Raw genomic sequence first — 7701 nt, 5'->3', positions numbered from 1 at the left:
ACTTTAATAGAGAGATTCAAGTAGACAATCAACTTTCAAACATTAATAATAACATTTATATTGATTTCATTTGGAATGTGTACATAACAAACAAACAAAACAAAATTATAGGGGATATTCAGCATCACTTGGAATATTAACCAATCATATAAATCCAATATATATTTTATATTTTACTTTAAGCGAGGAATTCATATTCTATCAATTTTTAATCATACAAATGAACAAAAGCAATTCTTCACTAGACGTAATGAATGAATAAATGATCAAGGTTTTAATGTGTTTCATGAATAAATATATATATATATATATATATATATATATATATATATATATATATATATATATATATATATATATATATATATATATATATATATATATATATATATATATTATAATACTTGTGAACCAGAATATGTTTGAGCAGCAGCGATCGTGCCATTGGCCGAAGTGCAACAATTCAAATAATTTAAAGGGCCTGCTCGGGTATATAAGAGAGGCTGGGAGACTGGGGCCGGTGGTGGGTGATGGGTGATGAGTGATGGTGTGGTGTGGTGTGGTGTTGTTAAGAGTTGATTTACGGCCAGCCAGCCAGCTGCAGCCAAGGCAGGGCAGGGCAAGGCAAGGCAAGGCAAGGCAAGGCAAGGCAAGGCAAGGCAAGGCAAGGCAAGGCAAGGCAAGGCAAGGCAATAACAGGACAGGACAGGCAAGGCAAGGCAAGCAGGCGGGCGGGCAGGCGGGCGGGCGGGCGGGCAGCCAGCCAGCCAGCCAGCCAGCCAGCCAGGCAGGCAGGCAGGCAGGCAGGCAGGCAGGCAGGCAGGCTGGCAGGCAGGCAGGCAGGCAGGCAGGCAGGCAGGCAGGCAGGCAGCCAGCCAGCCAGCCAGCCAGCCAGCCAGCCAGGCAGGCAGGCAGGCAGCCAGCCAGCCAGCCAGCCAGCCAGCCAGCCAGCCAGCCAGCCAGCCAGCCAGCCAGCCAGCCACTCCCACTTTGTATTTATATGCATTCAATTTATATTCAAACATTATATATGTTAAGGGCCTAGTTTTAGTGTTTATTTTAAAAATGACAAACATCGAGTCGTTTTACCAGTCCTTTAGCGTTAACGGTGATGCATTTTAAAACTGAACAGAAATCACCTTTTCTGGATATATCAAATATCGAATCCGCTTAATGTGCCTACAATTCAATCATTCAAAAAATACATAATTTACATCATGCCTTTTCATAGAACAGACAATAAGATTTGAGACAATAAGAACTTTAGTTTTATAACTAAAGTTGCACAATTATACCAACTCTATGGTGGCTGGGTGGTAAGGTGTGTGGCTGGTGTTTTGGAAGTCGCGAGTTCAAACGACCCAATGGGAGTACTTTTTTTTTTTTTATGCCATACAATCTTCCTAGTACTATTATGTAGGTTTGTGTGTGTGTGTTTTTATTCATTCTTTGGTTTTATAGATGACATACATATTGACTCCTTTTACCGGTCCTTAATTAGGCTCTGGGGAAGCAATGGTGGTGGTGGTGGTGCATTTAAAACTAAACCAAAAATCACCAGTTCTGGACGCGTCAAATATCATATCCGCTTAATGTGTCTACAACCTAATTACTTAAAACTACACTATTTAATTCATTCATATCATGTGCATATTGGTCATTATGCTCATACAACCGACATAACAATTTATTTTCATTATTAGAATCATACATTTCATCAAGTAATACAGATACAAAGAGATTTTCTTTCTGAGAAGACCGTTAGTATTGGCTGGCTGGCAGGCAGGCAGGCAGGCAGGCATTTGAGGGTTATTATTTCGCCTGTTGATTGGGGGGGGGTTGATGTGTTAGGGGGTTTTCGGTTAGGTGTGGTGGTGGTGATTGGTGGTGGTGGTGATTGGTGGTGATTGGTGGTGAGTAGTGGTGAGTAGTGGTGGTGGTGGTGGTGGTGGTGGTGGTGGTAGTAGTAGGTGGGAGGGGGGGGGGGGGGAAGGGGAATGATGGTCTGTGGATTCCTTCTCCGTACCCCTTACATATAAGCAAAAACATGCCTTCCTGTGGGTATAGAAACATTAACACAAATTATATCAGTAACTGATATTGTAGCCTTTTAAACAGAAAAGATTTGTACATACAAATACTTTTAAATTATCATTTATTTGTGGAAATGGCATTTACGTCATTAAATTGATACCTCAGCATCAAGTGTCCTGCAGTGGTCCAGTGGTAAAGTGTATATAAGTGATGTGATGCGTATTCTTGGAGTTGCGAGTTCAAACCCGGATTAAGCTATATATATATATATATATATATATATATATATATATATATATATATATATATATATATATATATATATATATATATATATATATATATATACAACATGTTTTGTTTTGGTTGTTTGTTTTTGTATAAAGCCTCACACACTATATTAAGCGAGTTTGTTTTAAACATGACATACATATTAATTCATTTTACCAGGCCTTATTCCACACAACTCCGTGAATTTCCCGTGGAGCCAGCCAGCCAGCCAGCCAGCCAGCCAGCCAGCCAGCCATTCAAACAAAAACAAACGAAACAAAACAAAACAAAACAAAAAATTATTGCCAACAGCATTTGGTGTTCCCAGGCGGTCACCCATCCAAGTACTAACCAAACCCAACGTTGCTTAACTTCGCTGATCGGACGAGAAGCGGTGTTCTCAACGTGGTATGGCCGTTGGCATGAGACTGCCTACACATTGTGGCTAATAACCAACTCTTTTTAGTCATCACGGCAGGATACGGACCTTCTTGTGGTGTCTTAATGGTAATTGTATCCTAACATATTTTTGTCTCCTTGGCATGGATATTTAACATCGTTTATTCAGTCTTGGGTTTATGTTCTTTCGCCATTTACAGACATTTTACATCTACCTACTTCCTCAGCCTACCCTGCCAATTTCTAATGAATTTGTGGATTTTCTTTTGTAATACATACATGTGTGTGCTCATCTGCTCTTCAGTTTTTATGATATTTGTCTCATCTGTCCTGCTTTATGATACTTTTACAAAGAACATGAACAAATGCTTCTATTTTAGAGAAGATATGGGATCCAGGTTTCGGAGCCGTAAAACCAACCGTCGTGATTGGTGGACGAGTTGCCAGGTTGCAGCTTCTGTACCGTGCCGGCACATAAATAGGTTCGGCTCAAGCGGCGGCAGCATCATTCCCCCGTGACTGTCTGAGCGTCTCTCATCACCTTGGTTATCTCATCATCATCATGGTAGAAGCAAAGCCTACCAAGAAGGCTGCGGCTGCTGCTGCTGTGGTGGCCACCACCAGGAAACCTCGCGTCCAGGTTGCTCACCCGAAAACTAGTCAAATGGTTCTAGCCGCGGTCGCAGCACTCAAAGACCGTAAGGGCTCGTCTCTACAAGCAATCAAGAAGTACGTTGTTGCCAACAACAAAGTCGAGGCTGCCAAGATCGCCATTTACATCCGAAGATTTCTCAAGAAAGCAGTGGCTGACGGCATTCTTGTTCAGACCAAGGGAAGTGGAGCTAGTGGATCATTCAAGCTGGCCGTAGCAGAGAAGAGGGCCGTTCTAACTCCCAAGAAAGCCACCACAACCAAGAAACCATCTACAGCAGCAAAGAAGGCCGTGGTAACTCCCAAGAAAGCCGCCACAAGCAACAAACCACCTACAGCCTTGAAAAAGAAGCAGCAGCAGCAGCTTGTTGTTGGGAACAAAAAGCCCAAAATAAAGAGAGCTTCAAAATCTCCCAAACCACCCAAGGCAAAGAAAGCTGTCAAGAAAACAACAAAGGCAAAATAAACGACGACATGCAAGCAGCATGAATACACATGACAATAAACATCCAGGCCTCCCCCCTCAGTGGAGGGGCCTCATATGATTCCAAAAAGAGTTTAGTTTTGTAGACAAATAAATCATTACTTTTGGGGTAGATTTACTCTGTATATTATATATATATATATATATATATATATATATATATATATATATATATATATATATATATATATATATATATATATATATACATACATGGGTGAGGTGATATGGTACCAAAGTTTTGGGTGAGGTGATTGACATTTACACAAGATAAAACACGAACCAATGGGAATAAAAACATAAGAATGGAAGTAACTGCAGAAGGCCTATTGGCCCATAACACAAGCACTTCCTCTTGATGCTTCTATATTGGTTCGGAGTCTTGAAGCTATAATATATATATATTATATATATATATATATATATATATATATATATATATATATATATATATATATATATATATATATATAATATATATATTATGCACACAAAACTAAATAGTCTTGTTAGACAAATTGCCCCTATTAGAGGCAAGTTGACTAACAAGCCGAATGACTGCAATTGTTTTGAATTTGAGTTAAATCTAACATAGAAATGTAATCAAACCTAACCTAACCTATGCTAACCCAAGCTAAGCTAACCTAACCTAACCTAAGCTAACCCAAGCTAAGCTAAGCTAACCTAACCTAACTAAGCTAACCTAACCTAACCTAACCCAGCAATTCATGATCTTAATATAATACTGTTAATTGGATAAACCAATTTGGAAAGAAATGTTCGAAAATAACAAAATTAACTGTGCTTGTTAGGAAAATTGGGCCTTGCATACTTGTCCCAATAGTGTGGTTCTCGCTTTTAGGTACGACATAAACGTATACCTAAGTTGAGAGAGAAAAAGATTCGCACTCAAACATGCATATCGATTGCCAGTCCTGAATTCTGGGTAGATATTCGTGTCCTCCCTTTTCATTTACCATCATTTGGATACTATCAAAACAGCTCTGAGAAGGATAAAATGAATAAAACGGGTAGCTCACTCATGTAAAAAGGAAGAGTTGGGAAAGATCTCTCTCTCTCTCTCTCTCTCTCCCTCACCCCCCCCCCCCACCACCACCAATGATCCTGCTCTGCTAGTATATAACGGAACAAACCTTCCCCCCCCCCCACCCCTCCCTCCCCAATCAGAGTCCCTTTAAGCATGCGAGGATAAAAAATAGATTTCATAAGACCCAATGTGCTAGCTGATATCAAAACAATTTATGTTATCGTCTATTAAGCCCTTCAGTAAAAAAGTATAGGGACCTAATTAGGTCCCGTTTTGAGGTGGTGGTGGGTGGAATCGATGGATTAGCCAAGCTCTTATCCGCCGAATCCGTAGAGGGTACGACCCTGGCGCTTCAGAGCGTACACCACGTCCATGGCAGTGACGGTCTTCCTCTTGGCGTGTTCCGTGTAGGTTACAGCATCACGGATGACGTTCTCGAGGAACACCTTCAGGACGCCACGGGTCTCTTCGTAGATGAGACCCGAAATACGCTTCACGCCGCCACGACGAGCTAAGCGACGAATAGCGGGCTTGGTGATGCCCTGGATGTTGTCACGTAGCACCTTACGATGACGCTTGGCGCCACCCTTTCCGAGTCCCTTGCCTCCCTTGCCGCGTCCAGTCATGGTGTTGAAGTTGTGTGAATAATAAAATTTCGGCACGATTTCCCCAGACTATATCCCGTCAAGCGGACGTACTTGTAGCATGGCAACTCCTAACTCCTGCCTGTCCTTACTTTATGCTTGTACTCGAGCAGAAACACGGCTTTCTCACAACGCTTTCAAAACTGCAGTTGCCTACTCGTCTGTTTCACGTCTCTGTGAAATGACTTTTGCACAAATCCAAAAAATAGAGCAAAATCAGCGATAATAGTGTTTGAGGTGAGCTGCCTGTTGGCTGCAGCCAGAGGAAGGAGGGGAGGGGCAACGGGGTGACGTAGGCGAGTCGAGCAGCCAATGGCGCTCGAGCAAGCGCCTCGAGACGGCGTATATAAGCAAAAATTTTTCGGCGCCGGCCATCACAAACCACAGTTGTTCACCATGGCTCGCACCAAGCAGACTGCTCGCAAGTCCACGGGAGGCAAGGCTCCTCGTAAGCAGCTGGCCACCAAGGCAGCACGCAAATCTGCTCCTGCCACAGGGGGCGTGAAGAAGCCTCACCGTTACAGGCCCGGAACGGTCGCCCTGCGTGAGATCCGTCGTTACCAGAAGAGCACAGAGTTGCTCATCAGGAAACTTCCCTTCCAGCGTCTGGTGCGCGAGATTGCCCAGGACTTCAAGACCGATCTTCGCTTCCAGTCGTCTGCCGTCATGGCTTTACAGGAGGCATCCGAGGCTTACCTGGTCGGTCTCTTCGAGGACACTAACCTCTGTGCCATCCACGCCAAGCGTGTCACCATCATGCCAAAGGACATTCAGCTTGCTCGCCGTATCCGTGGAGAGCGTGCATAAGCTAAAACGACCACCCTAGTATACACCAAACTCGGCCCTTCTCAGGGCCAAAATATCCTTCTAAGGAGATTTCAGACATTCCTAGCATCAGTCATATGAATTAACCTTCATCTATACATATAATAAATAAATAAATACAATAATTTAGGTGGCATACATACACTGTACACGTGATATCAATAAATCAAGTCATTTGTAGTACAACCTGTCCTCTTACAAACAAAACGCCGTCGCTTTTCATTCTTATGCACTGCCAAGGATCCTCCCCCCCCCCCTCCAAAAAAAAAAAAAAAAAATTGTCATACTGTACTAGAAATAAAAGCAGCTTGTATAAGTGACATACTGTCCTGTCCTGTTTTATTCTGTTTTTGGTCCTCTGGCTTAATCTGTTAAGTTAGGAGATGACATTTTAAATTAACCGTTTTCTTGACATTTTCAAACCTTAAGAGGGTGGCCTGCATAGTAATCCTAATGTGGAACATAACAATGAATCTCTAATCTCTAGAAAAAAGATACCGAGTGTTTATATGTGTGTTGAGAGAGAGAGAGAGAGAGAGAGAGAGAGAGAGAGAGAGGAGAGAGAGAGAGAGAGAGAGAGAAGAGAGAGAGAGAGAGAGAGAGAGAGAGAGACATGCAGAGACAGAGACAGAGACAGACAGACAGACAGACAGAGACTGAGAGAGAGAAACACACACAGACAGTTTCATAAATATTCTCATTTTATAGCTATTTGCTTTCAGTGACAGAGGTTTTTGTTATAATAGTATTGGTGTCTAACACTCACAATCTCTTTAGAAATTAAAGTGTGGCTCCAATGGAGCCGAGTTTGTTGGTTTGAGGCCAAGCCACCACCACAGGGCAGTAAGTAAGCCGTTTACTTGGAGGAGGTGTACTTGGTGACGGCCTTAGTGCCCTCAGAGACGGCGTGCTTGGCCAGTTCTCCGGGCAACAGGAGCCTTACAGCCGTCTGGATCTCCCGACTGGTAATGGTGGAACGCTTGTTGTAGTGGGCCAGGCGAGAAGCCTCGGCGGCGATGCGCTCGAAGATGTCGTTCACGAACGAGTTCATGATCGACATGGCTTTGGAAGAGATACCAGTGTCGGGGTGGACCTGCTTCAGCACTTTGTAGATGTAGATGCTGTAGCTCTCCTTCCTCCTGCGCTTCTTTTTCTTATCGCCCTTGGCAATGGCCTTCTGGGCCTTTCCGGCCTTCTTGGCAGCCTTTCCAGATGCCTTGGGTGGCATGATGATGCTCGTGCTGGCTGGCGTTGCGATACAATAATGAACTTTTGCGCGAGTCGAGCTTTCCTTTTATATCCCGCTCGCGACTCAGCTCAGAGCGGGTCGCGTGGCGGACGCGCTG

The 7701-nt window shown here is 43.2% G+C and overlaps 1 non-coding gene across 1 annotated transcript; it reads right to left on the bottom strand.

Annotated features, from left to right (window-relative positions):
- Positions 1-2607: 2607 nt before the first annotated feature.
- Positions 2608-2726, bottom strand: LOC138362210 (5S ribosomal RNA). The gene has a single exon (XR_011227491.1). It is a non-coding gene; the product is annotated as a 5S ribosomal RNA (ribosomal RNA).
- Between the last annotated feature and the right edge of the window lie 4975 nt (positions 2727-7701).

This window comes from Procambarus clarkii, unplaced genomic scaffold, assembly GCF_040958095.1.
Source record: "Procambarus clarkii isolate CNS0578487 unplaced genomic scaffold, FALCON_Pclarkii_2.0 HiC_scaffold_1461, whole genome shotgun sequence".
Classification (NCBI taxonomy): Eukaryota; Metazoa; Arthropoda; class Malacostraca; order Decapoda; family Cambaridae; genus Procambarus; species Procambarus clarkii.
Note: the sequence above shows the minus strand (reverse complement) of the source record. Positions and strands in the feature narration are given on the sequence as shown.